The sequence below is a fragment of the Phyllobates terribilis genome, unplaced genomic scaffold (assembly GCF_046119375.1).
Source record: "Phyllobates terribilis strain yellow unplaced genomic scaffold, ASM4611937v1 Scaffold_3__8_contigs__length_932513732, whole genome shotgun sequence".
Lineage (NCBI taxonomy): Eukaryota > Metazoa > Chordata > Amphibia > Anura > Dendrobatidae > Phyllobates > Phyllobates terribilis.
This window is the reverse complement of record NW_027362763.1, coordinates 67749326-67772763: the sequence shown is the minus strand read 5'-3', so window position 1 is coordinate 67772763 and position 23438 is coordinate 67749326. Positions and strand designations below refer to the sequence as shown.

Here is a 23438-nt window from a genome sequence, read left to right as displayed (position 1 = left end):
TTTTTATATTCAGAGATGAGAAAATCTACTTGATGCACTCAGGGTTACGCTTTAAGGTAGCTCTGATCACTTCACACTCCAAAGTCTATCTGAGTTCCTAACAGGAAGCAGTCACTCTCCCTAACACTAACCCTTTCCACTATGGGCTGGTCCCAAACATTAACTTCTTCTGACCCTGCTATTGCTGAGCCGAACTTCCTTACAAAACATTATCTTGTAACACTATACGTTACAATTCAGACAACACAATTTTTTCAAAAGACGCAGGTCATTATTCACATTATAATACATGCTAATACATAACGCGATTGATGCCTTAATGGGTAAAAGCGCGATAGCAATTGGGACTGCTATTTTCTTTACCAGCATCATATATATATATTATATTATATTTATATATGTTATAAAAAAAAATTGTAACAAACTTGTGAGAATCAACAGGTGAAAACTTCCCGTAGGACCCTGCACAGGATTGGACCCCTTATCAGGTCTGGGCACAAAAGACAAAAAAAAGTTCAAACCATTAATGAACTTATATTACTAACATTTTATTTGTCACTAACCTCATTTTAAATGTACATAATGAGTTTTTGGGCACCAACTAGGGTAAGTTTCCTTGTTAGGACCATGCACAAGTTTGGGCCTTTAGACAGGGAGGGACACAGTGTAAAAAACTCAAGCAAAAATGTATTTGCTTCCATAACTAGAATTTGCTTTACCATCATCCTCATTTTTGGAATAGATTAGTGCATCAACTGGAGCAAAGTTCCTCTGCAGGACTCTGCATAGAATTCTTGTGCTAGGATGGGCACAAAAGTACTTATTTTCGTGTGTGTACATACATACATACCATAACTTTTTTAAAAATTCACTTAATTTTATTTAGAAAGCATATAGGACTCACAAATTTTATAAAACATACAAGTGGCTAACGCATCCAATAAGTGCAGATAGTGTAATAAGGGTTTCATATATTCAAGGAGCACTTGAATGGCAGGTAAATAAAGTAATATAGAATATTCAACATATAATCGGAGAGCACAACACAGGCTTTACAGGTCCCTGGTTAACCCTGCCATCTTTCCTTTCCTGGCAGTAGAGGTTGGCGCCCTAATTTATGTTGCGTGGCGCCCCCTCTCAACATCTGTGTCCCTTAGAAACAATATTATGCCCTATCCGTAATATGTTAAAGATAGCAGAGGAGGAATGAAAAAAGGGGGATATACAAATCCTAAGTTGCCCTAATGATCTTGATTACAGTGGGGAAAAAAAGTATTTAGCCAGCCACCAATTGTGCACTTAAAAAGATGAGAGGCGCCTGTAACTGACATCATATGTAGACCTCAACTTTGAGAGACAAAATGAGAAAACAAATCCTGAAAATAACATTGTCTGATTTGTAAAGAATTTTTTTTCAAATTTTGGTGGAAAATAAGTATTTTGTCAATTACAAAAGTTCATCTCAATACTTTGTTATATATCCTTTGTTGGCAATGACAGAGTTGAAACGTTTTTTGTAAGTCTTCACATGGTTGGCACACACTGTTGCTGGTATGTTGGCCCATCCCTCCATGCACATCTCCTCTAGAGCAGTGATGTTTTGGGGCTGTCGCTGGGCAACACGGACTTTCAACTCCCTCCAAAGGTTTTCTATAGGGTTTAGATCTGGAGACTGGCTAGGCCACTCCAGGACCTTGAAATGCTTCTTCCGAAGCCACTCCTTTGTTGCCCTGGCAGTGTGTTTGGGATCATTGTCATGATGAAAGACACAGCCACGTTTCATCTTCAATGCCCTTGCTGATGGAAGGAAGTTTGCACTCAAAATCTCATGATACATGGCCCGATTCATTTTTTCATGTACACGGATCAGTCATCCCGTTCCCTTAGGAGAGAAACAGCCGCAAAGCATGATGTTGCCACCCCCATGCTTCACAGTAGGTATGGTGTTCTTTGTATGCAACTCGGCATTCTTTCTCCTACAAACACGACGAGTTGTGTTTCTACCAAACAGTTCTACTTTGGTTTCATCTGACCATATGACATTCTCCCAATACTCTTCTGGATCATCCAAATGCTCTGTAGCAAACTTCAGACGGGACCGGACATGTAATGGCTTAAGCAGGGGGACACGTCTGGCTCTGCAGGATCTAAGTCCCTGGCAGCGTAGTGTTACTGATGGTAGCCTGTGTAACGTTAGTCCCAGCTCTCTGCAAGTCATTCACTAGGTCCCCCTGTGTGGTTCTGAAATTTTTGCTCACTGTTCTTGAGATCATTATGACCCCACGGGGTGAGATCTTGTGTGGAGCTCCAGATCGAGAGAAATTATCAGTGGTCTTGTATGTCTTCCATTTTCTAATTATTGCTCCCACAGTTGATTTCTTCATATGAAGGTGCTTGCTTATTGCAGATTCAGTCTTCTCAGCCTGGTGCTGGGCTATAGTTTTGTTTCTGGTGTCCTTCAACAGCTCTTTGGTCTTCACCATAGTGGAGTTTGGAGTGTGACTGTTTGTGGTTGTGGACTGGTGTCTTTTATACTGATAACAAGTTCAAAAGGTGCCAGTACTACAGATAATGAGTGGAGGACAGAGGAGCCTCTTGAAGAAGCTACAGGTCTGTGAGAGCCAAAAATCTTGCTTGTTAGTAATTGACCAAATACTTATTTTCCACAAAAAATTTGAAAAAAATTCATTACAAATCAGACAATGAGATTTTCAGGATTTGTTTTCTCATTTTGTCTCTCATAGTTGAGGTCTACCTATGATGTCAATTACAGGCCTCTCTCATCCTTTTAAAGAGGGAGAACTTGCACAATTGGTGGCTGACTAAATTACTTTTTCCCCAGTGCACGTATATATTCATTTCTATCAGGGCAACTTAGCACTTGTATATCCCCCTCTTTTCATTGCTCCTCTATCTGTAACATATTTAAAACTGGACTTAAACCCGAATCCACATTTTACGTGGTCTGGACTTCATGTTAAATAAAGAAAACATGAAAATTTCATAGGATGGACGGTGTCATGTGTTTGAACCCTTGATCCTGTGATTTGTAGTCTGCTTCTCTGCCTACTGAGCCACATCTTTTCTCCGGGTGCTTTGTTTCTGTTATCCTTGTTGCTTTCTTTTTAGGGTCACAGGAGTTTTCATTTACTCGTTTGTCTGCCCTATCACCTTTTGGGTGTGGCTTTAAATTCCTTCCCCCTGCTCATATTTCCTGCTGATGGTATCTTTTGGATGTCAAGCCATACTGCTGTAGCTTAAGCCAGTCGGTGAAAGACCAGCTAGGTTTTATCTCTTTGCTGTTTATGTTCTTTACCCTGCATCTATCTTTTGCTTCTTTTGGAAGTAGGTAGCTTATTTTCCAATAGTGCATATTTAATTCCTTTTTGTATTTTGTGGTTTGTTTTACTCACTCTGGGTTCTTTTGTTTTTCAGCACACTCTCTCCCTTCTGTGGGTAATTTGCTCTCTGCTCTGCCCTCTGGTTCTTTAGGAGGTACGTGAAGGGCTTGATGGCCTCTTAGGCGGTATAGGTCCGAGTTGTCATTGTCTAGTCTGTGGTTGGGGCTATCTCAGTTCATGCAGTAGCCACTAGGAACTTAGGGTCAGGATCTCAAGTGTGTACAGGCATAGGCGGATTATAATGAGGGCAATCTGGGCTACCACCCGGGGCTTCGGGCCTCCTGGGAGCCCGTGGCTCCGGAGTGTATATGGCCAGATTGCCCTCATTATATGTGCGGCGCCGCGGCACATACTGGCAGACAGTGGCGGGGGGCCCCCGGATCGCTCCCACAGCAGCGGAGCAGGGACGCTGCTTCTTCTCTGGCCGGGCCAGCACTGCAGCTGTTAACTTCCGTGTGCTGGCCCAGCAGCGTCATTGCTAGGAGACACGGCCCTGTGCGCAGCCGTGTCTTCTAGCTGTGACGTCACGCAGTGCGCGTCCGGCCTGCAGTGCTGCACCGGAAAGAAGCAGGAGGACTGGAGCCGAGCCGGGGGATGGTGTGACTGTGTGTGAGAGTGTCTGTGTGTGACTGAGTGAGTGTGCGTGTATGTGTGATTGAGTGAGTGTGTGTGTGTGTAGGCAGATATAAATGTGTGATGTCTGTTTATATGTGTTTTTGTGTTTCAAATGTGTTTATGCGTGTATATATATGTCTGTATATGTTTGTGTGTGCGTGACTGTGTGCGGTCTCGCGCTGTCTCTGGGGGGTGCGCCGTGCGGCCTCCCGCTGTGTATAGATGGCGCCGTGCGGCCTCCTGCTGTGTATAGATGGCTACGTGTGGCCTCCCGCTATGTATAGATGGCTACATATGGCCTCCTGCTGTGTATAGATGGCTACGTGCGGCCTGCCGCTGTATATAGATGGCTACGTGCGGCCTCCCGCTGTGTATAGATGGCTACATGTGGCCTCCCGCTGTGTGTGGATGGCGCTGTGTGGCCTCCTGCTGTGTATTGATGGTACCGTGCAGCCTCCCGCTGTGTATAGATGGCGCCTTGCGGCCTCCCGCCATGTATAGATGGCTACGTGTGCTCAATATTGAGTCATACAATTAATGTAATGCTTTGTGCCTACGATGCAGAAATGCTCTGGATTTTTTTGAGCGTTTCTGCATCTCCCTGGCAGAATAAATGCAAGCGGATATTACATGCATTTTTTCTGCCAGGGACAAGCGGAAGTGAAGCGTTCTTCACATGCATTTCTGCATGCGGGTTATAAAGCGCTTTTCCAAGCGATTTTAGCATCACTTGGAAAGTGCTTGACAACTTGGTCACACTATACAAATCCATGCTACCGGCATGGATTTATATAGTGTGATCATAAAAGAATGGTAAAAAATAAAAAATAAATATATACTTTCCTTCTGATGGCCTGCCGACGTCAGCGGTCGCGTGACCCATCACATGACTAAATGATGTCATGGCAGATCCTTTTCCGACCATCGTGAGCTGCCGGCAAGCCAGGACGCATGCATCGGATAAAAGACACCTGGAGCCATCAGAAGGTAAGTATAATATTTATTTTTTACTTGATTCTTTTTTTTACACGTTCTATGGTACCCGGGTCCGGAGGAGAGTCTCCTCTTCTCCAAACCCGGGTACCATCCGCACATTGAAACGCATGGAATCCGCATGTACAGATGCAGTGATGCGGATTACATGCGTTCCAATGCAAGTCAATGGCGGCGAAAACGCCGAGCTTCCGCAAAATAATTGGTAATGCTGTGGATTTTTCCGAAATGATAATCCGCAGTGGAAATTTCCGCAGCATGTGGATTATCATTGGGGAACATGGCAGACCTTCTATCAAGCATTTTTTAAGCCTTTCTGCAGCGGAATTGCTTAAAAAACGCATAGTGGGCGCACAGCCTAAAAAAAATTATTATAATTAATATTGTGCCAAATTAATTTCACGTGAACTATCACATGATCTATCACAGGGGATCATGTGACATGTGATACATCAGGTGTGTGTGTGTGCGCCTTCTAAACTGCCCGGGGCCCTTGCTACTCTTAATCCACCCCTGTGTACAGGAGTCGGTAGGGTCAAAAGCAGTTTTTAGTGATAGCTATTTGCTTGAGTGAGTTGCTACACAATCAAAACACAGTAACACAAGAAGGGGAAATCCTAATTTGCTTGCCTCTTAATGCATGGTTTATAAAATGCATTGTTATCTATATTTGGCGTGGACTACAGGGCTATTCAGGTGAATTTTTAGTAGACCTCTGTGCCGAATATTTAATTCATTCTCCTGGTCTTATTGGTAACTACAGAACGGTTTACCAGATCACATAAGACTATGAGGGATAATATTTGTACCATTTTTTTTTATTTCAAAAAGCATGAAAAGATTATCGGTGTAGTGCTTAATAAAACAGGTTGTTGGCTACAACCAAATTACCTTCCATTTATATGGTGATGGGAGATAAGCGAATGTTTCTATATTCGATTTGGATTACGATCGCCGAATTTGCGATATTCGCCGTTTTATGAGTCTAACGTAACCGAATGCTATAGGATTCAAAGGGGGGACAAAAAAACACATTTACAACACCTTAAAACTGGCCCAAAAGCTGCCCAAACACATCAAATTAGGGGTAGACACCTGGAAAGTGCCATCAATTGACCCAGAGTACAAGTGCCATAATTATTACTATTACAACGACATTTAATCCGTGGCACTTTACATGTGAAAAGGAGTCACTGTCGTTGACTCATCGACTGGTACAAGGGGAGAGAGGACCCTGTCTGCGAGGGTGCTCAAATAATCTACAAGGGATGGGTGAGGATACAGTAGGTCAGGGTACAGCTAGTCGTGCAGCGGTATGCTGGAGCGAGGCGGACCAAAGATTGTACGCTTGTCACAAGAAGTGGGTCTTCAGCTTCCTTTTCATGGTTTCCTCGGTAGGCGACAGTCTGTTTGGCTACAGCGTTATCACAGTAGGGAAGATGCATGGGACAAATCTGTCAAGAGCCTAAATCATGTTTAGTTTTCAGGAGCACACAGCTGAGCAGAATAACCCCTGCACCAATTAATATGAAGGCGAAAGGCTTCTTTCTAATGACTGTAGGAGTGGGAGGAATCAGATGCTGCGGTCTTCTGGCTCCTCTGTCATGGTAAACCTGTGACATCTTGCAAGCTTCAACACAATGTTCACAAGGTAGCCCGCAGCGGTGGTCTGTCTCCTAGACAACGAGCTAACTCCTTTATGATGATGGAGGACAACAACTGCAAGTAGTTGTTATGTTCTCCCAATGTTTGTGGGAGTTTCCTCCAGGTTACCGGTTATCAGACAGGAGTGCTCACAGTTCTAAAAATTAGAGCCTGACACCACCATTTCCGTGGCCAATAGTTTGGAGACGGTGGATTTCCCCTTCTTTAGCTTTTTCATGTGTAGGATGAAAGAATCTTTTACGTAACCACAAATGTGGGACCGAGGGCTGACTGCGGTGCTGAGAGAGAGAGGAGTACAGCGAACCGGACAAACTTCTGATTCGTGAGTGAGGTGCAGGGGGACATGTTAGGGTGGATTGAGAAAGATGTGGTGTGCTCGATGAAACAAACACAGCATGCCTGTCTGCTTCCGTTACAGCTGACGGGCTCTCACTCAGCCTGACTGGAGCAGGTAAAGAAGCAGAGGTTCTGCAGTGGGAGACCTGCGTGCCAATACTTGGCATGGTAACGGAGGAGGAAGAAGCAGTGGATGCTGTTGATGGGGAAGCAGATAGCAGTTGAAGTCCGCTGGTCTGCATTTTATCGCAGTAAGATTGCCAGAGTAACACATGTTGTTTGTGAATGTAAAGGTTCATACATGTAGTAGTCAAATTATTACACTTTTTCCCTCTACTGAGTTTGTCACAAAGTTTGCAGACAATGTGAGCTGGCTCATCCTTTGCGGTCTCAAAGGCACAGGCTAGCTAACCCTTGCCACCCCTGCGAGCTGCAGACCCGTGACCGCTGCTGGTCACTGCCATGGTTGTGCCTAAGGATGCAATGTAACCTCATCATCTTCCTCCTCCACCTCCTCATATGAGCTATGCAGCTGCGTGCATCTGGGTTCACACCAAGTGGGATCTACAACCCCATCATCCAATGTGTTATCCCATTCCTCACCCTATCACCCTCCTCTTCTTCTTGCCATGACAGCACAGAACAGTCGAGGGTCAGGAAGCTGCTTGGACCCAACTTTTTTTTTTTATCCTCCTGTGTGGAGAAGAATATCTGCCCCAAACAATTTTAAGCTGATGTGCAGTCTGCTCTGACTACAGCCAACTCAATGGATGGATGGAGACCCAATCAGGACTCTCCAATCTTCCAAAAATTAGTGGCAGAAGCCAGAAAAGTGTAAGCAATTTCACTACAGTAGAAATAGTGTAAATAAGACCCACACCTCTTCCTGTGCAGCCAACACAGAAGATGGAGACCTAACCAGGAGTGTTCACATTTCCCTAAATGAGGGCCTAATATCACCGAAGTGGCATCAATTTCATCAGACTACAAGTAGTTTAATGGAGACCCAAACCTCTCCCACTACAGCCAACCCAATGGATGGAGACCTAATCAGGATTTTTCACATTTCCCAAAATTAGGGCCTAAAACCTGCAGCAGCAAGAGCAGGCACAGAAGCCATATCAAAGACTGCAATTCCGTGAGATCAATGCAGCACGCTAAAAACTACAACATCGCCTACTCTATACAGTCTGCAATTGGGGTGCAAAAGTCCTTTGAGATCCATGACTTGTTAATCTTGATGAATGTTAGGCAGTCAACACTTTCATGGCACAGCCAGGTGCGCTTATCCATCAGCAAACCACCAGCAGCTGAATACACATTCTGAAAGACCGCTGGCTATCGGGCATGATAAAACCTCCAAGGCGTGACAGGCGCGCTCAGGACATTCATCCAAGACCAAAATGTAAAAGGGTCAAAATCCTCACTGATGGTATTTGTATTGAGCTCTAGATAGTCCTCCAACATCCTCTCCAGTCAATCTCCACCTGTCAGAATTGTACTCTGTTGTGCTGGTTCTTGAGCTGGTCTAAAATGTGTGTGACTCACAGAAGTTGTTTCTGCCACTTACTCTGCTGCTGCTGCGGCTAATGTTTTGGCGTTGACTAACTGACGTGTCGGAGGTTGAAAGATTACAGCTGCGATGCACACTGTGTGCCTCACTCCTATCTTGGGGAGGGAGCTCTATTAAGGTTGCTTAAAAGCTTGTTTCCATACTCCAACATAAGTGTGTCCCTTTCCAGGGTGGGAAGCGGCTGGCAAAATTTTACTTTTAAAACATGGATCTAACAGAGTGGCAACCCAGTAGTCAGCATTATTTTGAATCTTAACTATACGGGGATCATGTTGCCGATAGTGCATCAAAAAAGCACTCATATATTGGGCTCGTTCCTGAGGTTCAAGCCCATGCTGTGTTGGTGGCTGGGTAACAATGATGCTGGTTTTCCCCGTTTTCTCCTGCCAACCACGCTCAAAAGAGGGGATGATTAGTCTCTTCATCTTCTGACTGTTGCTCGCCCATCACCTCTTCCTTCTCCATTTGTTCCTCGGCTCTTGCACCTTCACTAACAGTATGTCTGGTATTGCCAAACCCCCTCGAGTACATGGCATACTGAATCATGGCTCATTGCTGCTGCCACAGTCGCTGCAACCTGTGCAGAGTGAAATTCAAACGCGTCAGCACATCACATATAAACCTGTAAACTGGCATGAAGAAAGACCTCTGCATCGATGCAACTTGATGAAATGAGGGATGCGAACATTGGAAGTGAGCACTAGTGTTGAGCCACCCCCGTAGTGTTCGAGTTTGGCTCGGTTCGTCGAACACCCGTGTGTTCGCCGAACTGTTCGTCGAACTGTTCGTCGAACACCTTCGAACACCATTAAAACCAATGGCAGGCAAACAAAAACACATAGAAACACATAGAAAACACCTTCAAAGGTGTCCAAAAGCTGACAAACTGCTCAGAAGACACAACTAACACATGGAAAAGTGACAAGTACATATAGTCATGCGAAAAGAAAAGAAGTGGAGGAGTAAAAGGAGGGGGAGACACAGATATAGGCATGTCATGCCCTTCTAAAATCCAAAAAGTGAGAAGCCGACACGTTCAGTCCGCTCCTGCCCATGCCACCTCCGTGTCGCCGGGTTTGTGCCAGAGCCGTGGTGAACCCTGACGGCCCGCCCCCCTCTCCCAATACTGGTGCCTGTCCGCTGGTGGGTCGAGCGAGCCCCCCTGTGGTGGAGGCAGCTCTAAGCTTTTTAATTTAAATTGTCTCTCTAATTTGAATGAATACACTTTAAATCCATTTACAAGGATCAATTGGAGGGCAAGTCTCATGCCAGCAGCCGCGTAATTCCAGCTCCAGTAGCGTCCACTAAAGCTGCTGCAGTTAAAAAGCTTTTATAAGGATCGAGCTCGGCTGTCCACCGCAAGGCATCCTACTGCCAGTCCCAGCCCCTATGCCTTGGGGTGCCTCCTGATGCTCTTCACTGAGTATCCCGTGGTCCCGAAGCATTTCCTTTCAAAAAATTAAGTGTCCAAACTACAGGTGGTGTAGCTTGCTTAACAGCCGGGATAATCCGCTGACTAGCAGACACTGCTACTAGGCACAAAGTATTTCCTGGGCTAGATGCAGTTAAAAATTTGTAATTAGATACTCTCGTTGGATGCTGAGAAAGCATTCCATAGAGTCTCCTGGCACGCCATATATGATTCTCTTAAAAAGCTTGGGGTAGGGGTCTAGGGGACCCTTTTATAGCCAAAATCACGGCCCTGTATCACAATACGTCACCTAGGCTGAAGATAAATGGAACTGTAGCACCCTGAGGGCTCGGTTGCTACAGAGGTATTGCACCTCACAAAGAGGTGTGATATCTCACTCTCAGGTAAGGATGGAGTGTGGATCAGGACCCGACACCTGCATGCATTACACCACATTGCCGTGGGGCAGGGCGACCAATATGCCTCTGAGATGGGCACGACAGTCCCTGTCCCTGGCTGGAGTGGGGGGAGGGAAAAATGAGGAAGGGGAACCCTGTAGTGCAGGAGCAGGGAGGAAGCAGTTCCTGGGTGCATTGAGAAGGGAGTATCAAAGGTGGGCACCATCTTAGTTCAGTGCAGAGAAGTCTGAGCAGAAGTGGCAGGGAGCAGGGGCTCTGCATGAGCTCTGCTCCGGAGGCGGGCCTAGTAACAGAGGCCCAGGCCTGGAAGAGGGAGAAGGAAGGAAGAGGAGCGGAGAAGGCTCCAGGAATGAGGAGTGAAGGGATCCCAGGGGTGCGGACGGGCGAGTCGCCACCGCACGCCCGAATCCACCTGCGTGGAGGGGTCAGGCCAAAGGGGGAGACCGGTCCCCGAAACTAGTGGAGGCAGGAAACGACCCTCAGCTAGAAACCGGAGGCTGTGACATTTTATGTGGTGCAGCCTCTCGCTACACCCGCTAGGAAGGCACCACATAGGGTCAGGGAAACTGGCGCCAAGTTTACCAAGAGGAGGCCCGAGGCAGCCGGACAGAAGGGTTGGTAAGAAAGGCCAGACAAAGGACACACAAAGGGGGTCCTGTGAAGCGCTCCAAAGTTATCTGGGAGTTGTCTGAGCCCCTCACCTGGTGAGCACAGTACGACGTGGGCAGCCGTTACCTGCAGACGTGGTCTGGATAATAAGAACTGTGAGTAAAGGCCCTGGACTGCATCACTGACTCCGTGTCGTTACTGCTGCTGCCCTGCACCATCACCCCCATCCTCCGCATACACTGCCCTGAGGCTATACTCCTCCCGTGGGGAGTTATGCTACGCTCTGCTGCACCCACAACACCAGCCTCAGCGGTCTGCCCTGCAGCGGCGGTTCACTCTGACCGCAATCCACGGGTGGCGTAGTCGGACATTTAAACATCGAAACCACATAAATAGTTCCGCCACTGGTTTGACCACCCTGAGCCACGGAACCGGGTCGCCTCCACGAAGACTACAACCACCAGCATCCACCAAAAAGGGTCCGGCTCCGGGTGTCCCAAGGCCCAGGGGGTGCATCAGAACATTTTCATCACCTTTAACAATCACCAATGGGACAAGGCAGGGATGTCCTCTGTCCCCTCTCCTATACATCCTAGTGACGGAGCACCTGCTCTCATCAATTCGCCATAACCCCAATATTAGGTGGATTGAGGTGGGAGGCACCGAGTACAAGTGCTCTCTATTTGCTGATGATGTCCTAGTATATATCACTCAATCACATATATCCATCCATGCTGTTATGGCTGAAATAGATCACTTTGTTACATGGTCAAATTTTAAAATCAATGCAGCGAAGTCTGAGGCCCTCGATGTCTCCCTCCCCAAATCCATATAGGATTCCATCCAGTCCAACTTTCCCTTTGCCTGGCCCTCACAGGGTATCAAATACTTAGGAATTCCTATTCATAGAGACCTCTCCCATCTATGTTATCTTAATTTTGGGCCCTTTATTGAACAACTCCATACAGACCACGGTTGGCAAGTTAGAACTGTAAGATTCACTACGTGAACCACTGGTGTTTTGTGGAAAAGCACATGTACACTGTGTTCCAAATTATTATGCAAAAAGTGTTTAGGAGTGATAAGGGAAGAATTTGTTTGTTTGTCAGTTAAACTCATTGATGGTGATGTGTGTCAGGGCTCTTTATATCACTGTAAGCAATTGCAGACACCTGTGCTAATTAGTTTGGCAGGTGTGTCCAATGAAAGGCAAGACTACTTAAGAAGGCTGTCTCACATTATTAAGCAGCCTACATTTTCTGCCAAAATGGGAAAGAAAAAGGATGTGTCGGCTGCTGAGAAGCAACAAATTGTGGAGTGTTTAGGTCAAGGCATGACTACAATCAACATTGTGCGATGATCAGGATGAAGTGTCTTGGCAATCAAGAAGTATGTAGCTGATTCACAGTACACACGTGTGCGTGCTGATAAGGGCAAATTGAGGACTCTTTCCTACAGGCAATTACGTCAGGTTAAAAGAGCAGCGGCAAAAAAGCCTTGTCATAGCAGCAGACAAGTTTTTGAAGCTGCTGGTGCCTCCAACGTCCCCCGAACAACAAGATGCAGGGTCCTTCAGAGGTTTGCAGCTGTGCATACGCCATCCTGTCGACCTCCTCTATCCACTTCACACAAGCAGAAACGGCTCCAGTGGGCTAAACATTACATGAAGACTGATTTCAAAACTGCTTTGTTCACGGATGAGTGCCGTGCAGCGCTCGATGGTCCAGATGGATGGAGTGGAGGATGGCTGGTTGATGGACACCCCACGCAAACACGGCTACAGCGCCAACAAGGAGGAGGTGGAGTAATGTTTTGGGCTGGAATCATGGGGAGAGAGATTGTCGGCCCCTTTAGGATCCCTGAAGGCGCTAAAGATGAACTCCATAATGTATGTGGATTTTCTCAAACAGCACTTACTGCCATGGTTCAAGAAGAAGAACCGTGTATTTCACAGCAAGATCATTTTTTTGCATGATAATGCACCATCTCATGCTGCACATAAAACATCTGCATCTCTGGCTGATATGGGCATAAAAGGGGACAAACTTATGGTGTGACCCCCATGCTCCCCTGACCTCTACCCCATTCAGAACCTCTGGAGCATCATCAAAAGGAGTGTCTATGATGGCGGGAGGCAGTTCACATCTAAGCAACAGCTCTGGGAGGGTATTCTGTCCTCATGCAAAACAATTGAAGCAGAAACCATCCAAAACCTGACAAATTCAATGGATGAGAGAGTTCAGAAGCTCCTTTCGAACAAGGGGTCCTATGTGAAAATGTAACATCACCTAGAATAAAGTTTTGAGTTGAAAACTGTTTGATTTCAGTTTCTAATAACCTGCTAATGCTTATAATTTCAAAAATGACCATTTTTTTGGTCTTTATTAAAATGAAAAGGTTGATCGAAAAGTTTGGGGGATCTAAGAGTGTGGCAACCCAGTAGTCATGATTACTTTGAATTCTGACAATATGAGGGTCATGTTGCAGGTAGTGCAGCAAGAAGGCACTTATGTGTCTTGCGCATCTCGGAGCCCCAAAATTATTTTCCGGGCTAGATGCAGCTAAAAATTATTATTAATTTTAAATCTGGTGGAGCTTAGTATAGATGGCCTAATAGGATCAGTGCTGCACACTGCTACAAAGCCCAAATAATTTTCCAGCCAAGATACAGATAAACATGATTTGTAATTTGAAAGCTTAAAACGGTTGGTAGGGTGATTTTAACCAATCATCAAGCTTTTACTCTCCCCAGGATGACACAGGGGTAGAAAAGTCGTTTCAGGTCCATGATTTGTTCATCTTTATGAACGTGAGTCTGTCTACATTATCAGTGGAGAGCCGCGTGCGCTTATCTGTCAGCACACCACCAGCAGCGCTGAACACACGTTCAGACAGAACGCTGGCTGCGGGGCATGACAAGATCTCCAAGGCGTAAGTGGCTAGCTCCGGCCATTTATCCAGATTGGAAGCCCAAAAAGAGCAAGGGTCCAGTGACACAGTCATGGCTTCAATGTTTACTTGGAGATACTCCTGTACCATCGTCTCTAGTAGTTGACTATGTGTCAGACTTCTTGTCTCCTGTGGCCTTGCAAAGGATGGGCTAAAAAAGTGGTGAAATGATTCCGCAAAATTGATGTTACCAGCAGATACTGTGGTTCTGTTACGGTTTGAGTGCTGAACACTTGACGGTCCCACGGTTGGCAAGTTGGAACTGTGAGATTCACTACGTGCACCACTGGTGTTTTGTGGAAAAGCACATGTAAGATTCTGCAACAGTCTCTGCTGATACTCCTGCATGCGTGCATCCCTTTCTATGGCAGGAATAATTTCGGCAAATTTACTTTTGTACCGGGGATCTAACAGTGTGGCAACCCAGTAGTCAGAATTATTTCTAATTCTCACAATTCGAGGGTCATGTTGCAGGTAGTGCAGCAAGAAGGCACTCATGTGTGTTGCGCATCCAGGAGCACCAAGTCCCTGTTGTGTTGGTGGCGAGGTAACAATCATGCTTCCTTCCTCTGTCCTCTCCCCCCAACCTCGCACAACAGAAATGTGATCAAGGTCTCCCTCATCTGATGAGTCTTCCATCAGTTCGTCCTCCACTTCTTCCTGGGCTCCTGCACCTTCCTCACTAGTTTGGCTGCTACCATGCGCCCTGGTAAAATCATCTCCCCCACCCTCACATGCCTGCCGCCTTGGTGCTGCCGACCGTCTGGACCTTGCAGATGTTAGCCCTTCCGCATACAACTCCTCCTCCTCTACTTCCTCCACCTCCTCTTGTGCCACCACCTGACTCCGAATTCTGTTTAACATGTGCTCCAGCATGTAAATCACCGGAATAGTCATGCTGATAATGGCATCGTCAGCACTAAACATCTTCGTCGCCATTTCAAAACTGTGCAGAAGGGTGCATAGGTCCTTGATCTGAGACCACTCCTCCAGCGTGATTTGCCCCACCTCTGGATCTCGTTAGCCCAGGCTATACGTCATAACGTATTGCACCAGGGCTTGTCGGTGCTGCCACAGTCGCTGCAACATGTGCAGAGTTGAATTTCACCGGGTAGGCACATCGCATTTTAGCCGGTGAAGTGGCAGGCCCAACGACTTCTGTAGAGATGTAAGTCGCTGAGCTGCGGGATGCGAACGGCGGAAGTGAGCACACAGCGACCGTGCCCTCTGCAGAAGGCCATCTTGTCTGGGATAGTGGGCTAAAAATTGCTGGACAACCAGGTTCAACACGTGAGCCATACAAGGCACGTGTGTGACATTGCCCCGGCGAAGGGCCGCACCCAGGTTTGCAGCATTGTCGCACACGGCCTTCCCTGGTTTCAGGTCCAGTGGAGACAACCATTCATGAAATTGGTTCTCCAGAGCTGACCACAACTCCTCAGCTGTGTGACTCACATTTCCCAGACATTTCAAAGTAAAAACCGCCTGATGACGTTGAGCCCTACTGCCAGCATAGTAAGGAGGTGTGCAGGATCCCTTCTGCGCAGTTAGAAAGCTTGTGGCATGACCAGACAGGCTTTGGGTGCAGGTGGAAGACCGAGAGGAGGTTGAGGAGGCAGAAGCAGTGGAGGAACTTTGACATAAAGAGGATTGACGCACAACTCGTGGGGACGGCAAGACTTGGACAGCAGCCCCTTGTCCTGCTGTCACCATAGTTACCCAGTGCCCAGTCAGCGACATGTAACGCCCCTGTCCATGCCTACTCGTCCAAGTGTCTGTGGTGAAATGCACCCTGTCACACACAGAGTTTCTCAAAGAAGCGGTGATGTTGTGTGCGACATGCTGGTGGAGCGCAGGCACACCTTTCTTTGAGAAGTAGTGCCGACTGGGCATCTGGTACTGGGGCACTGCGACGGACATAAGGTCTCGAAAATCCTCTGTGTCCACCAGGCGGAAAGGCAGCATTTCTGTAGCCAAGAACTTGCAGATGGTGAAATTCAACCTCTTAGCTTTCTCATGGCTAGGAGGAAATGGTCTTTTACTTGTCCACATCTGAGGGACCGAGGGCTGGCTATTGTGCTTAGACGGGGTTGATAAGGGTGTCCCCGGCAAACTGCCAGTCTGTGAGGAAGATGCAGGCGGACATGTTAGGTTGCCTTGATCCAAAGGTGGTGCTATCGATGTCGGACAGCGCTCAACACCAGCTGGTGTTACCACCTCCAAAGAAAATGATGACCTGCCAATCACGCTGGCTGTTGCGGGTAAAGAGGTGGCAGGTCTGCGCCCCAAAACAGGTGTGACTGCTGTCCCCCCAGTCACAGAGGATGAAGAGGCCGCGGATGCACAAGATATGGCAGACGGTGGTTGGCCCGGCCGGCTAGGCCGCATTGTAGCACACTGAGCTTCCCACTGCAACTTATGCTTCATGTCCATGTGCCGGTTCATGCATGAAGTACTCAAACTATGTATTTTTAGCCTCTACTTAGCTTTTGCTGACAAATGTTACAGATAACACGAGTTGGGTCATCTTTATCGATCTGAAAAAATGCCCAGGCTATGCAAGGCTTAGCACCCATGCGACCTGAAGAGCCACCACGACTTGTGGTGAGAGGCAGAGTTGTGTTTGAGGATGCAGTTGTTGACGTGCTTCCAGTACTACGTCTCTGTCCAGAAAGGCGCAACCTGACCTCGTCGTCACTAGCATCTTCCTCCACCTCCTCTGCTGACCTCATCTCTTGGCTGACTGTGGGTTGACAGCACGTGGGATCTCCAACCTCATCATCATCACCCTGTGCGTTATCACACCCGTCGTCCTCAGAGCCAACCTGTTCGTGCCCTGACAAAAAACTGAAGTTGTCGCTCAAATCAGGTATTTGAGTCTCATCATCGTCTTCCTCATTGTCTCCACCAACAGGAGTTACAGTTTGGGAATGAGGGTCTACATTATGGTCAGAACCTTCTGCGTCTGGTCCTGGATCCGACTCATAAAGATTCTGGGCATCAGTGCAGATCATTTCCTCGTCTGGATTCACAGAAGCACTGGAGTCGACCTCTGATTCCCAAGCTATAGTATGAGTAAACAGCTCTGCAGACTCAACCATCTGTTCTACCTCATACTCAGATGGGCAGCTGGAGATTTGGGAGCTGTGAGGAAGCAAGTGCGATTGGGGTGACACCTTTGAGGACTGGAGTATTTGTGATGTTGAAGTTGATGTGGAGGAGAGCCCACTTAAAGGAGCACTTGATATCCGTTGAAGCACCTACTGTTTTTGTGCCTCATCTGGAATTTGTAGCGATTGGCGTGGCCGTAAGAAAGGGATCTTATCACATTGTCCGCTAAAAGAAGTAGACATTTTAGTTTGGCTGGAAGATGGTCTTTCTTCTGCAGATGTTACTGTTGCTTTAACACCTACCCCACGGACACAACCTTTTTTCCCCTTCCCAACACGCCTATTCCCCTTTCCACCAGCAGCAGGCCTTTTTCCACTCATTTTGGTGGTTAATTAATTCACAACTCTGGAGTTGTTTGCACAAAAAAACAATGGATGGGAACCGAGCAGAGCTGAGTGGCCAAACTGTGGTATTAGGCCAAAACTATTGGCTGGGTTAGAAGCAGAAAAAAATTATATTCAATTTGCAACCTGATGGAGGTCAGTATAGATGGACTAATAGAACAAGTCCCACACACAGCTAGAAGCCCAAATATTTTTTCAGAGGTAGATGCAGATAAAAATTATTTTTCATTTGCAACCAGATGGAGGTCAGTATAGATGGACTAATAGAGAAAGTCCCACACACTGCTAGAAGGCCAAATATTTTTTCAGAGGTAGATGCTGTAAAAAATTATATTCAGTTTGCAACCTGATGGAGGTCTGTATAGATGGATTAATAGAACAAGTCCCACACAAAGCTACAAGCCCAATATTTTTTCAGAGGTAGATGCAGAAAAAAATATATATTTAGTTTGCAACCTGATGGAGGTCAGTATAGATGGACTAATAGAGAAAGTCCCACACACTGCTAGAAGGCCAAATAGTTTTTCAGAGCTAGATGCATACAAAAAATTATTTTTAATTTGCAACCTGATGGAGGTCAGTATAGATGGACTAATAGAGAAAGTCCCACACACTGCTAGAAGGCCAAATATTTTTTCAGAGCTAGATGCAGAAAAAAATTATATTCAGTTTGCAACCTGATGGAGGTCTGTATAGATGGATTAATAGAACAAGTCCCACACACAGCTACAAGCCCAATATTTTTTCAGAGGTAGATGCAGAAAAAAATATATATTTAGTTTGCAACCTGATGGAGGTCAGTATAGATGGACTAATAGATAAAGTTCCACACACTGCTAGAAGCCCAAATATTTTTTCAGAGGTAGATGCAGATAAAAAATATTTTTAATTTGAACCTGATGGAGGTCAGTATAGTTGGACTAATAGAGAAAGTCCCACACACTGCTAGAAGGCCAAATATTTTTTCAGAGCTAGATGCAGATAAAAATTATTTTTAATTTGCAACCTGATGGAGGTCAGTATAGATGGACTAATAGAGAAAGTCCCACACACTGCTAGAAGGCCAAATATTTTTTCAGAGCTAGATGCAGAAAAAAATTATATTCAGTTTGCAACCTGATGGAGGTCAGTATAGATGGACTAATAGAACAAGTCCCACACACAGCTAGAAGCCCAAATATTTTTTCAGAGGTAGATGCAGTTAAAATTAATTTTAATTTGCAACCTGATGGAGGTCAGTATAGATGGACTAATAGAGAAAGTCCCACACACTGCTAGAAGGCCAAATATTTTTTCAGAGCTAGATGCAGTTAAAAATTATTTTTAATTTGCAACCTGATGGAGGTCAGTATAGATGGACTAATAGAGAAAGTCCCACACACTGCTTGAAGGCCAAATATTTTTTCAGAGCTAGATGCAGAAAAAAATTATATTCAGTTTGCAACCTGATGGAGGTCTGTATAGATGGATTAATAGAACAAGTCCCACACACAGCTACAAGCCCAATATTTTTTCAGAGGTAGATGCAGAAAAAAAATATATTCAGTTTGCAACCTGATGGAGGTCAGTATAGATGGACTAATAGAGAAAGTCCAACACACTGCTAGAAGGCCAAATAGTTTTTCAGAGCTAGATGCAGACAAAAAATTATTTTTAATTTGCAACCTGATGGAGGTCAGTATAGATGGACTAATAGAGAAAGTCCCACACACTGCTAGAAGGCCAAATATTTTTTCAGAGCTAGATGCAGAAAAAAATTATATTCAGTTTGCAACCTGATGGAGGTCAGTATAGATGGACTAATAGAGAAAGTCCCACACACTGCTAGAAGGCCAAATATTTTTTCAGAGGTAGATGCAGAAAAAAAATATATTCAGTTTGCAACCTGATGGAGGTCAGTATAGATGGACTAATAGAGAAAGTCCCACACACTGCTAGAAGGCCAATTATTTTTTCAGAGCTAGATGCAGACAAAAAATTATTTTGAATTTGCAACCTGATGGAGGTCAGTATAGATGGACTAATAGAACAAGTCCCACACACAGCTAGAAGCCCAAATAATTTTTCAGAGGTAGATGCAGATAAAAATTATTTTTAATTTGCAACCTGATGGAGGTCAGTATAGATGGACTAATAGAGAAAGTCCCACACACTGCTAGAAGGCCAAATATTTTTTCAGAGCTAGATGCAGACAAAAAGTTATTTTGAATTTGCAACCTGATGGAGGTCAGTATAGATGGACTAATAGAGAAAGTCCCACACACTGCTAGAAGGCCAAATATTTTTTCAGAGGTAGATGCAGAAAAAAATTATATTCAGTTTGCAACCTGATGGAGGTCTGTATAGATGGACTAATAGAGAAAGTCCCACACACTGCTAGAAGCCCAAATATTTTTTCAGAGGTAGATGCAGAAAAAAATTATATTCAGTTTGCAACCTGATGGAGGTCTGTATAGATGGATTAATAGAACAAGTCCCACACACAGCTACAAGCCCAATATTTTTTCAGAGCTAGATGCAGAAAAAAAATATATTCAGTTTGCAACCTGATGGAGGTCAGTATAGATGGACTAATAGAACAAGTCCCACACACTGCTAGAAGGCCAAATATTTTTTCAGAGCTAGATGCAGAAATTAATTATATTCAATTTGCAACCTGATGGAGGTCAGTATAGATGGACTAATAGAATGATGCTATGCCCAAAAGATTTTACTTCACTAGGTGCAGTAAAAAAATTGGTATTCTATACACAGGTGGTATATCTTGCAACACAGATAGGTTACTCCACTGACTAACACACTCTGCAATAGGCCAAAAAGGATTAGCTTTGCTAGATTCAGCCAAATGCTGTGAAAAAAACTTGCACAGCACTGGCACAGACCTGCCTGGCAAAAACTGATAGGAACTGATGTAACCTAGTCCTGAAAAGGACTGCAATTACAATTAGTCTTTACTCCCACAATCTATCTATTTAAGAGCACAGACCTGCCTGATAAAAGTCGTAGGAAATGCTGTAACCTAGTCCTTAAAAGGACTGCAATCACAACTATTCCCTACTCCCAAGCTATCTGTAGATTTGTGCGAAAATTGGCTTGAAATTAACAAGGTATAGCGCACACAGCAACAGCGGTGCCGTCTAACATGCAGCTGCAGCAGTGAGAAAATGGTGGCGACGGGGAAAATGGCTTGGTCTTATAGGGCAAGGACATGTGACATACACTGCCAATGACACATGCCCTTGCTTGTGTGAAAAAAAGCAGTTCGCTCCGTGTGTGCGCTGCTGATAGGCTGACAGATTGCACCTCCCCACTGTAAATGCGGGAAAGAGAAAAAAAAATGGAGATCTTCATTATTCCTGCAGAGATCCATCCCCTGCCCCTCCCCCCGCCCCGCTGTACACTCAAACTGCGTATTAACATTAATTTTCATCATTACTGAGAAAAAATCCAGTTATGATTTTGGTTCACGGACAGTTATCGAACATAACCTCGAACAGCCAAATTTTTCTCAAATCGTTCGTGTTCGCCGAACGGCTCGAACACCGCCCAAAACAGCTCGAATTTGAAATTGGCGAACAATTCGAGTCGAACAACGCTCATCTCTAGTGAGCACACAGCTTCCGCACCTTCTGAAACAGCTCATCCAGGCAGGGATAGTGGCGGAGAAATTGCTGTACCACCAGGTTGAGGGCGTGAGACATGCATGCAAGGCACGTCTGAGTTTGCCTAGGCGTAGGGCCGCCAGCAGGTTCGCACCATTATTGCACACGGCCTTCCCTCGCTCCAGGTTCAGCGGAGACAGCCATTGCGGAAACTGAGCCTGAGCCCCTTCCCCGCCTGTCCCCATAGCCACCAGAGTCACACAGTCAGTGAGATGTAATACCCTTGGCCATGCTTACTCATCCAGGTGTCTGTAGTGAAATGCACCCTGGCAGATAAAGATTTAGTCAAGGAATGGGTGATGTCTGCGTTATGCTGGTGTAGCACAGGCACAGCTTTCTTAGAGAAGTAATGGTGACTGGGCAACTGGTACTGGGGAACTGTGACAGCCATCAGCTTTCGGAAACCGTCTGTATCTGTGGAGTTCAACCTCTTTGTTTCATCCTACACATGACAAAACTATCTTTTACGTGACCACAAATGCGGGACCGAGGGCTGGCTGCGGTGCTGAGAGGGCGGAGTAGGGTGAAACAGACAAAATGCTGGACTGTGAATGAGGAGCAGGCGCAGATGTTGTGGTGGATTGAGAAACATGTGGTGTGCTCGGTGAAACAAACACAGTTGGCATATCTGCTGCCATTACAGCTGATGGGCTCTCACTCAGCCTGACTGGAGCGGGGAGAGAACCAGAAGTTTTGCGGTGGGAGACCTGAGTGCCAATACTTAGCACGGCAACAGCGGAGGCGGAAGAAGCAGCAGATGCGGGTGATGGGACAGCTGATGGTTTTGGTCCGCTGGTCTGCATTTTAGCGCAGTGAGATGCCTAGCGTAACACAGGTTGTGTGCGCATGTGAAGGTTCATGCATGTAGTAGTCAAATTATTACACTTTTTCCCTCAACTGAGTTTTTTCTTGCAAAGTGTGCAGATAACGTGTAAACACTAAATTACTTACCGGTTATGTGTTTTTCCTGAACCCAAGACAGCACCTACAACGAGAGAGGGGATCCGCCCTTCCAGGACAGGAAACCTACAGAATAAAAGGGTGGCGCCTCTCCACCACCTCAGTTGTTTACAGAGCATAAGAGGATACTACTTAATAGTTATATATCCCATGATTTTTCCTTCTACACACCACGTGAATAAAACACCATGAAGGAAATGAAGTTATCAACTTCTACCAGTGATGGGAGGGAATATAAGGGTGCTGTCATGGGTTCAGGAAAAACACATTACCGGTAAGTAATTTAGTGTTATCCTGTCACCCATGACAGCACCTACAACAAGAGATTTACAGAGAAAAAAACTTTAAAGTTAGGGTGGGAGCACAGCCTGTAGAACAGTTTTCCTAAAGTAAAGGACAGCAGAGGATCCCAGATCAAGCCTATAGTGTCTATAGAAGGTGCAAGGTGAAGACTGAATCGCAACCTTACATAATGCTTGATGGGGACATCCGCTTTCTTATTGTACTGCCAGGGATTCCCCAGATTAGCACAGAAAGTAGGGTGCACAATTTACTGACTTCTATGGAAATTGGAAACTATCTTCGGAAGATAAAGTAGCTCCGGAACGGACCCATCTTCTAGGATCTGTATAAACAAAGGATTAACCGAAAAAGCTTGAATGTCACTAACTTACCATGCGGAAGTCAGGGCCACCGGGATAATAGTCTTTATTGTGAAGACCCTGAATCCATGGGTTCAAGCGAAGGCTTGTTACAGCCATAAGCACTGGATTCATATCCCAGGGTGCCATCTTTGGACTGAAAATGGGCCTAGATCCAAAGCTCACTTTCACATTCCTTGCTTATTCAATGAAGGTTGGACACTGTTCCAGTAGTCTACGGCTAAAAAGGTCCACTTGCAATTCTCTTCCTCTTTATATGAGGTGCTGTTAAAGATAAAAGGTGAGACTTCGCCATCTGAACTGATTAGACATAAGTGTCATTAGGGATCTTGGCAGAGTGCCTCCATAATAGTTCATGTAAGATAAAGCTACTCTATTGTATGACAAGACCTTTACATGGTGGCCATGTATAGATGAATGGAGCTTTCTTATATACTGCCTAAAGCTTCTTTAGGTTAGAGGAACCGGGTCTTTAGAAGCAGCCCACCGGAGTGTACCCATGACCATGCTACTACTGGAATGTAGGAGATTAGAGTTATTAACAGCAATTGCCTTGTTCAGAGTTGTGGCCAGACTGCTTATTAATTTTGACATTTAGCAGGACTCCTTATTCTACCTTGGGAGACCACAACTCTTACTCACTGCCCAGTGAGTTCTGCAGCACTCGA

The 23438-nt window shown here is 45.6% G+C and overlaps 1 protein-coding gene across 3 annotated transcripts in view; it reads left to right on the top strand.

Moving 5' to 3' along the window:
* LOC141258817 (cytochrome P450 2K4-like) overlaps positions 1-23438 on the top strand; it is an 87652-nt gene that overhangs the window by 40698 nt on the left and 23516 nt on the right. The gene's annotated exons all lie outside the window — the stretch shown is intronic.